The sequence below is a fragment of the Kogia breviceps genome, chromosome 7, assembly GCF_026419965.1.
Source record: "Kogia breviceps isolate mKogBre1 chromosome 7, mKogBre1 haplotype 1, whole genome shotgun sequence".
Classification (NCBI taxonomy): domain Eukaryota; kingdom Metazoa; phylum Chordata; class Mammalia; order Artiodactyla; family Physeteridae; genus Kogia; species Kogia breviceps.
In genome coordinates, this window is record NC_081316.1 from 17,845,911 (window position 1) to 17,855,770 (window position 9,860).

The 9,860-nt window shown below is 52.8% G+C and overlaps 2 long non-coding RNA genes across 2 annotated transcripts; both read left to right on the forward strand.

Moving 5' to 3' along the window:
* The first annotated feature begins 765 nt into the window (after positions 1–765).
* Positions 766–1,765, forward strand: LOC136794568 (uncharacterized). Its single transcript, XR_010841551.1, has 2 exons — positions 766–871; positions 1,566–1,765. It is a non-coding gene; the product is annotated as an uncharacterized lncRNA (long non-coding RNA).
* Positions 1,766–3,227: 1,462 nt separating this feature from the next.
* LOC136794567 (uncharacterized) lies at positions 3,228–9,631 on the forward strand. The gene is made up of 3 exons (XR_010841550.1): positions 3,228–3,342; positions 7,257–7,397; positions 7,835–9,631. It is a non-coding gene; the product is annotated as an uncharacterized lncRNA (long non-coding RNA).
* The last annotated feature ends 229 nt before the right edge of the window (positions 9,632–9,860 follow it).

Sequence of the window (9,860 nt, forward strand, 5' to 3'; positions counted from 1 at the left end):
ACCCGCGTCCCCTGCATTGGCAGGCGGACTCGCAACCACTGCGCCACCAGGGAAAGGAAGCCCTCGGTGGGCTTTTTGAATCTAAAGACTTGATAGCTTGCTTTATAATTTCTGTAAACCTTTCAACTACTATGTCTTTAAATATTGCCTCTGCCCCTCTCTCTGATTTTTCCTTTTATGACATCGATTTGGTCTGTTAGATCTTCTCTCTCCATCTAAGTGTCAGTCTCCCTAAGAAAACCTTTATTGAGTTATAGTTCACACACCATACAAGTCACCTATTTAAAGTGTACAATACAGTTTTTGATGTGCTCACAAAGTTGTGCAACATCGCCACAATGAACAGAAAAAGTTAAAAACATTAGAACGTTTTCATCACCCTCCCCCACCCAAAACTTCCACACCCATTAGCGGTCACTTTCCATTCTCCCCTCCCCCCAGCTCCTGGTCAGCAGTCATCTACTTCCGGTCTCTATGGATTTGTCTCTTCAGGACGTTTCAAGTAAATGGAATCATACAATATGTGGTCTTTTGTGCCTGGCTTCTTTCACTTAGCATAACGTTTTCAAGATTCATCATGTATTGTTACTTCATTCCTTTTTGTGGATGAATAATATTCCATTGTATACATATATCACATTTCGTTTATTCGTTGATGGACATTTGGATTGTTTCCACATTTTGGCTACTACGAATAATGCTGTTATGAACATTCAGTGCAAATTTTTGTGTGGATTTACACCTTCTTTTCTCTTGAATAGATGCCTAGGAGTGGAGTTGGTGGGTCACATGGTAACTCTACGTTTAATCTTCTGAGAATATTCCAGACTGTTTCCAGAGTGCTGCACCATTTCACATTCCCCAGGAACACGTGAGTCCATGTCTTTTTTATTTGCTTATCCCCCCGTGCTTCCCTCTGGGTAGTTCTGTCTGTCCCTGTCCTGCACACTCTCAGGTCTTGTCTGATGTTTAACCTATGCATTCAGTTTCTAATTTCAATGGTAATTTTTATTTCTGGAATAGTCCTTTTCTGCAAACTTGATGGTTTCTTGCTTCTTTGTCAGACTTTGAATATCCTTTTTCATCTCTTTAAATGTTTGAAGAAGACTTCACACCGACAGTTTGAGAATGCAGTTTTTATAGCCTTGGGGCTGCAGTTCGCTTTTTCTGCTGACTTTCGCTCATGGTGGCTCATTTTCTGCCGGGCTCAGCGAGTTTTATAGCTTTATTACTGGGAACTCTTTGAGGGCTGGGTCTGAGGTGCATTTGTTCCGGAGTTTCCTCTGCTTTTCCAGGCTCCGGAGGGTGAGTCTTGATGTGACTTCTGGCTCCGACGCGCTGGGACCATAGCACTGTGTTGAGACGCTCACAGGGACTTTTTTCTTCTTTTTAACTTTTTCTGTTCTACTCAGAGCCAAGGCCAACATGGGGACATCTTCTCCCTCCCACCTCCAAGACACCTGGTGGGAGATTTTTGTTGCTGTTGTCCACCCGCTGGAAATGTCCGTTTTTGGAGGTTTCTCAGATTTGGTGGCGTTTCTGATCTGACTTTCCACTTTGCTCAGGGAGGTTCCTGGGAGTGGAGGTGCTGCCAGGACAAGGCTACCTGCAGACTGTCCTGATACATATACACATATTTTCAATGAGAAGCCTGCGCACTACAATGAAGAGTAGCCCCCACTCGCTGCAACTAGAGAAAGCCCACGCACAGCAAAGAAGACCCAACGCAAAAATAAAATAAATAAATACATTTATAAAATATATATATATATGTAATTTTTAATGGAGAATTTCAAGTTTCAAATATATATAAACATACAAAGAAGAGTATAATGACCCCAACAAACTCATCACATGTTGCTGACAATCATTAACCCATGGCCAGTCTCGAAGCCCACCCATCCTCAGTATGGTTCTGAAGCAAATTCCAGACATCATGCTATTTCATCTGAAAATACTTCAATATGCATTTCCAAACGATAAGAACTCTTTTTATTTATTTATTTATTATTATTATTATTTTTTTGTGGTACGCGGGCCTCTCACTGTTGTGGCCTCTCCCGTTGCGGAGCACAGGCTCCGGATGCGCAGGCTCAGCGGCCATGGCTCACGGGCCCAGCCGCTCCGCGGCATGTGGGATCTTCCCGAACCGGGGCATGAACTCGTGTCCCCTGCATCGGCAGGCGGATTCTCAACCACCGCGCCACTAGGGAAGCCCAAGAACTCTTTTTAAAACAGAGCCACACTATCTGTATTCACACCTAAAATTTTAAATAATAATTTCCTAATATCATGAGTGTTCAGTTTTCTGCTATAATTAGTGTTCAAATGGTCAATTGCCTCAAAACCGTGAGATGGCTTTCTTGCTTTCTTATTATTTCTGGCCTTAATGATACCCCCTACTTTCATGCCAACTCCACCACACATTAAAAAAATATCTACTTGGTGGGAGTTCCCTGGTGGCCTAGTAGTTAGGACTCCAGGCTTTCACTGCTGTGGCCCGGGTTCGATTTCTGATCGGGGAACTGAGATCTTGCAAGCCATGTGGCACAGCAAAAAAAAAAAAAAAAAAAAAAAAAAAAAATCGAAAACCCAAAAAAAAAAAAAAACCCTACAAAACACAAAAAACAGTTTAATTAGTATTGCTTCCAGTATTTTTATGTGTTTTGTACCAAGTGGCATTCTTTGGATATCTAGTCTATTATTTTGCCAGAAACAGAAGTTCCTGCCCATGATTTTGCTTTTGAGTATGTGCCTAGAAAAAAAAAGAGTGGAAGGGCATATATGAAAATGTTAACAGTAGTTAGATCTCAGCCATGAGATTATATACGATTTTTGCTCTCTTCTTTATCCTTTCCTATGTTTTCAAACTTCTCTTCAACGAGCATGAATTGATTTTATAATCAGAATATAAAATATAAAATAAAGCCAATGAACCTAATTAACACCACAAGCACTGCCTCCTAAGCCTGGTTCCACTCTCCCTGTCTTTCAGCCTCACCGACACCAACCTTCCACCAACACAGGGCTGCCTCAGGCCATTTGCACGTTCCCTGGACTCTTCCTCAGATTATTGGGGTTGGCAAGAGGCAAGTGGGGGAGAATCCTGACTGCATCCACCCTGCCTGCCAATTGGCTTACCCATAGCTGAGGGTCCTGAGCCACTGGGGAGGGTCAGAGCAGGCTGGCAGTGGAAATCTACCTAGAGCCTTTTTCTCCAGGTGATCCAGCAAACCTGACAGCAACAGGAGTCGGGGAGGACAGCTGCCAGAGTGTCCACAGCAGCCCCCACCTTGGTGGAGGGCATTTGGGAAGAAGTTAACACCCCCTGACCCTGCACAGGTGACTCGGGTAGCAGTAGTTTCTACAGGTTTGTTCAGGTTCATGCAGGACGTGGAGGGCAGAGCCCCGGATGCAGATTACAGATCCTCAGATCTGAGGCTGACACAGGCTGTGGCCCCAGGCCAGGTACTCAGCCTCTCTGAGCCTCAGTTTCCTTGTGGGGTTGATAACACAGTCTTCCTGCGGGCAGTGCTGGCATGGATGTGTGGATGTGTAAGGCCTGGATGTGAAAGTCACTGGCAGACCAGGGAGGAGGACCTACCAGATGTTATGAAGCTCAAGCTTCGGTGCCCAGGCCCCCTCCTCCAGGCACCTGCCAAGAAGCTCAGCTTGGGAGCCCTCTGTGCCCTGGTAGCAACATTTTCTATCTGCAGCCTGGTTTTCTTAATCCCCAGCACAGCCGAGTCAGGCAGCTACTGTTATCCCCACTGGCACAGATTAGGAAACTGGGGTGCCCAGGGGTTCCACAACTTGCCCAAGGGCATGCGGTGGGGATTCGAACCTGTCCCCCGATCCGGGGGCCTCATTGTCTCCTTTTGTCTTGACAGCAACGGGTAGAGACAGTCAGTGCCATTTCTTCTCTGGCGAGGTCCTCTTCTCCACGGCCCTGCCTTTTGACAAGCGCTTTCTTCTCTGATTCCCGGAGCGCCTGAAGAGCCCGGCAGGGCAGGATGCTGCTGTCCCCTCGTGGCCACAGGGATCACTGCAGGCAGGCCTGAATCAGGAGCGCCGGGAGCAGGGACGTGCCTGAGCCGCCCTGGCTCTCGAGGACCTCAGCCTTCTCTCCGCTCCCCCCACTCCCCTGACCCCCGAGGCCTGTTGGGGAAGAGAAATAACAAGTCTGCATCTCCACCGTTTGCTCACTGAGGGATCCCAGTCAAGTCACCCAACCTGCCCCGGCCTCAGTTTTCCCCTCTGTAGAATGGGCATAAGTGAGATCTTCCCTCTACAGTTAGGAGGATTTCATGAGCAGGCAGGGGCTCCTGGAGGACCTGGAACACCGGGCTGGGGAGGATTCGCCGGCAGCCTCCCGCCCAGAGGGAGCAGCGGGAAGCCCGCGGGCGGTGTGCCCCGTCAGTGGAGGGAGGAAACAGTCTTGGTGCAGAGTCTGCAGCCGTTTGTTGACTGGGAGGTGGGGCTGCTCATTAAAGGCGCCGCGCGCCCTGCCCGCTGCTGCGCGCTGTGATCTTTGGTCGGATGTGTGGTCCTGGCCTGGGAGGGGCGCTGGCAAGAGACACGTCCCCCACTGCCGGTCGCCCCAAGCATCGTCTCTCAGCCTCGCCTGCTACACCTGGTGGGCGTGCCGAGGGGCAGGGTCTGCCTGGCCGCCTTGTGAGGGTTCGTGTCCTTGCGGCCCAACGCCCCCGCACGGGTATCTTCAGGCTCAAAGCGAGGCCCAGCTATCCTGGGGAGTCTGTGCAGCCGGAGAAGCCCCACCCACTCTCGCCAGAGCCTGAGGGCTGCTGCAGCTTCTCACCGGAGCCTGGGGCTGCCACAGCTTCTAAGACCCCAGCAGGGAGAAAGAGGGGCCTTCTCGGGACTAGCAGGGGCCCAAGACACCCCCAGGCACCCTCGTCCACCGCCTCCAGGCAAAGCCTCCTGTGTGTGTGCGCGTGTGGCATGCGGGGGGGGGGGGTGTCGCTCCCATGACTCCCCACTAGAATCTGGAATCTAGAATCTGGAATCACAGCTTCTGGGGATGGTGAGATCCACACCTCCCCACCCCCGCCCATCTGAGCTCCAGGAATGTTCCTGCACAAAGTTCCACTTATGCAGAGCTCCCATTTGGGAGCTCTGCCGTCTGGGTCCTCGGCCCTGCAGCCTGCCTGCCTTCCCATCCCCTCCCCCTTCGGCCCCCCGCAAGCCAGCTGCTCCTGGCCCCAGTGCTGTGGGTCACCGTTCCACACCACACCTGCCTCCCACGGAGAGTACCCCGTCCCTCCACAGCTGCCTGTTCCAGCCGACCGTTTGTGAAGGCTCAGCTCACCTTGTTCACCCCTCCTCTGCCCGCCCCTCCTCCGCCCGCTGTTGGCTAGGAGGGACCTCATCCCCACGGGTCTCTGTAGCAGTTACTCTCTCCCCTCCTCACTTCCGTCCCCACCTGACCACCCCCCAACTCATCCAGGGAAAGGTGACCCTAAGAGACCCAGGGGCCAGGAGGACTGTGGCCAGTCCAGAGGAACTGTGTGCACGGCCTGGGGGAGGGAACAGAGGCCAACAGGAAAGGGGGCTCCAATCCTGGAACCCGGCAGGAGGAGCCACAGGGCACTGGGGAGCCATAGAGGATTCCTGTGAAGGGAGGGCCACTGTCAGATGGGCATTTGAGGGCCATGATGCGGGCTGCCCTGAGGGACAGGTTACAGTGGGGAGAGCCCGGGGGGCCCAAAGCTACCCTGGAGATGGAGCAAAGTGGCCCCTGGAGGGCCGTGCCTGAAGCAGGGGAGTGTGTGTGTGTGTGTGTGTGTGTGTGTGTGTGTGTGTGTGTGTGTGTGTAGGAGGGACAGAGGCTGGGTGAGTGAAAGAGCTGCTGAGGCCGAGGCTGGAGGTGACTCAGGGCAGCAAGGGAAGGAGGCTGGGGGTGGCGGTGGAGGAGGAGACGCAGAATCTAGACTCAAGACGGGAAGGTCATCGTAGGGGCAGGACTGCCAGAGCAGGTGCTGAGGCCAGGCTGCAAGTGTAGATGGTGGGCCGGAGGGGCTTGGCGGCTGAGGGTACAGAGAGGAAAGAACGACAGGGAACGGCGAGTTTTTGTCGTACTTTCTTCAGAAGGGAGACTCTCGCTCAGGTTTACAAGCTGAGCCGCTGGAGCCAGAAGAGGGGGCATGAGCTGGCCTGTGGCCAGGCCGGAGGGGGTCCCTGCAGGGGGGGTCAGGACCTGGGGAAGAGGAGGTGGTCGGTGCACAGGGGGGGTTAGCCTGGCGGGAGGAGGGCCTGGGCAGAGCCGGCGGCTGGGTCTCAGTTCCAGCCCGGCCACGTCCCAGCTGCCAGACCTGGGGCGGGTGTGCTGAGCTGTTGGTATCGCTCTCTCGAGGAGTGGCGTTAGGGTGGGACTTTCTGCCTCCATTTCGTCTGATACCGAAGGTCTGAGCCAGAGAAGTAAGTAACATCTTGCCTGGGGCTCCCAGCTTTAGGGGGCCCTACCCCACCCCTCCAGCCTGCCCATCCTCCACAGGGGACACGCTCCCTGGCGCTCACACCCCGCACCTCGGCCCAGGCACGTGGGCCTGGAAGTCGCTGCCCAAACGGCACAGGGTCCAAGTCCAGGCCGCGTGGGTGCCTCCCCCAGACATGTCCTCCCACTGCGGACCTCGCCTGGGGCTGCGTCTCCATCACCTTGTTCTAACCCAGAGGGGTCCAAGAAGTTCTACGTGGCACTACTTTCCTGGTGTTATGACCGTGTATTTGTCCAGCCAGAGGGAAAGAACACTCTTTATTCCACGGTCTGTAGGCTTCTTTTATAACTTTTTTTTTTTTTAACCGTGACCACCCATAATTTTATTACCTAGGTTCAAAATTGGTTAAGGTTTTGCCACATTTGCCAAAAATATAAATATCAAGAGTATGTCACAGACAGTATGATGTGTCTCCAATAAACAGGTTGGAAGAGCTCTCCTCAGAACACTCTCCTATGCGAACAGAAGAATGTTGTTACGTCTAAAAAAATCCCACTCATGATTCTTAATATCAGAGTTATTTTTTCAAGCAGGATATGATCCATCAGTCCCTTTTGTCTCTTTTTATCAGAAAAATCCCTCCACCTTTTTATTTTTATAACGGCATTGATGTATTGAGAATGATTTATCATTTTAAGTGGCAGGCTCAGTGCCCGGCCTGCCTTGTTCTTTAGCCCTCAGAGCCTGATTCCTCCAGCCCGAGGGCAACTGACTCGCTCCTGTTTGCCTTGACCTTCCCAGCATTAGCTCTGTGTTCTGCGAACCCCTCAGTTCCGGGCAAACCGAGATGGCTGATCACCCTAATTAGTCCACCGCCCACCTTGAGAGTAGGAAAGAGTCCCCTTCATCCCGAGACTGGCAAGAGGGGCTTCGAGGAACCAGGTGAGCATATGTCCCCTGGAGCTGTGGTCCGGGTGGGGGACGATGCATGGGTCTGCTGCTTGCTCCATGCCTGACACATTAAAGGCCAAGGTCAGTGCTGTAGCTGCCTTGCCAGCCGTGGAACTGGACAGGTAGTCATGTTTCCAGGACGACTGGTCAAAGGCGTTATGTCCTGGGGGTCAGGCACAACCTGAGAAATATCTAAGGTCCCACAAAGAGCCTCAAAGAGAAAGATCAACATTCAGGATCCCCCAAACCCTCAGGGTCCCAGTCAGTCCCCTCCGGCCCTCCCTCCCTCCCCAGCCCCAGCCTGGAGGAGGAGAGGGAGGCTGAGCTAGCCCTCCCCCACTGTGGCTCCCCTGCCTGCAGCCCCGTTGAGCTGGAGGAGGGGAGAAGCTGTCATTTTGAATAAACATTCGTTTTCATCATTAAACCAGAGCTGGAACTGCAGCTCCCGAGCTGACGCCATTCCTGGGACTAGAAGGCAGCCGCACACCTGTCTGGCACAGGTGTCCATCCAGGTGCAGGGAGAGGTCTTCCTGCCTCGCCCTGTGGAGTCCTGCGTGTTCAACTAAGTGAATGTGGTATGCCTGGCCTCAGTAAAAGCCACCACGTGATTCCAAATAGCTCCTCAAGGTCAAGGATGACGGGCCGCCCACTAGGTCCAGTGGACACGTGTCCACGCCCATACCACTCATCTGGCAGCGCCACATGTGGCCCTTCCCCTCCACTCACTGTCTTCCCTGGCTCCTGGGAGCTGCTCTCTTCTGGTCTTCCTCTCCTCTGAGCTTGGGGGGCCCCAAACGCTCAGCCCTTGAATCTCTTTCTGCATAACTATTCCTCCGGGACCATGGCCTTAAATACTGAAGATTCCCACGTTTCTAAGCCAAGCCCAGCCCTCTTCCCTAAACCCTGGTCCCTGCCCATGCTACTCCTCCACTGGGAAGTCTACTAGAATCTCAGCTAGACAAGTTAAGGTGGGAATCCACACCCTTCCATTCACCAACGCTTTTGTCTCAGTGAATGGCAGCCCCTCAGCCGGCCTCCTTGCTCCCTCTCCTGCCCCTTCAGTTTCTTTCCCACACAGGAGCAGAGAATCTATAACGTGGAATCAAGTCCCATGATCTCTCTGCTCCTGGCCCTCTGATGGTCCCCCAGCTTACTCAGAGGAGGCAGCTCCCAAGACCCCGCAGAGCTGGCCTGCTGCTCTCTGACCTTGGCTGTCTCTGCTTCAGCTTCTCTGGCCCCTCACCGTGCCTCAGGGCCTTTGCACGGGTTTTCCGTTCTTCCGGGTCTCTGCACAAGTGTCACCTCCCTAGTGAAGTCTTCCTCACCCCTTGCCCCTCTTGCCCTGCTTTACTTTCTCTAGAACAGGGATCACCCCGCTAGAGCAGGAGTGGGTAAACGCGTCTATAAAGGGCTGGTAGGTAGATACTTTAGGCTCCACAGGCCACACAGCCTCTGTTGTGACCACTCGCCTTTGCCGTTATCATATAAAATGAGTTGGAGATGATACCCTGGACAAGCCCTTAGCTCTCTGACCTCAGTTTCCTTCCCTGAAAAATGAGTTTGTGAAGATTAAGGACTGTGTTAGGTTCCTGTGGCTGCCATGACAAACCACCACCAACTGGATGGCTTAAAACAGCACAAATGTCCTCTCTCACCATCTGGAGGCCAGAAGTCTGAAATCAAGGTGTCGGCGGGGCCAAGCTCCCTCCAAAGGCTCTAGGGGAGGACCCTTCCTCACCTCTTCCAGCTTCTGGGGGTTCCAGGAATTCCTTGGCTTGTGGCTACATCCACCTGTTCTCTACTTGCATTTTTGCATGGCCCTCTCCTCTTCTTCTGTTATCAGACAATGTCATTGGATTTAGGGTCCACCTGGATAATCCAGGGTGACCTCCTCCTCCTCTTTTGGTTTTGGCCGCGCCACGCTGCATGTGGGATCTTAGTTCCCCGACCAGGGATCAAAGCCATGCTCCCTGCGGTGGAAGCGCAGAATCCTAACCACTGGACCGCCAGGGAAGTCCCTGACCTCCTCCTCTTAAGATCCTTAATCATACCTGCAAAGACCCTTTTCGCAAATCAGTTAACATTCATAGGTTCCCGGGACTAGGATGTGGATATATCTCTTTGGGGGCCACTATTCAACCTACTACAGGTGTCTTGAAAGCGTTTAAAAAGGAAAATGAAACTTGAATGTCGACTATTTCATCTACAGTGAAAATAAAACTGCTAAGTGGGGCTTCCCTGGTGGCGCAGTGGTTGAGAATCCGCCTGCCGATGCAGGAGACACGGGTTCGTGCCCTGGTCCGGGAAGATCCCACATGCCGCGGAGCAACTAAGCCCGTGAGCCATGGCCGCTAGGCCTGTGCGTCCAGAGCCTGTGCCCCGCAACGGGAGAGGCCACAACAGTGAGAGGCCCGCATACCGCAAAAAAAAAAAAAAACTGCTAAGTGGACCAGA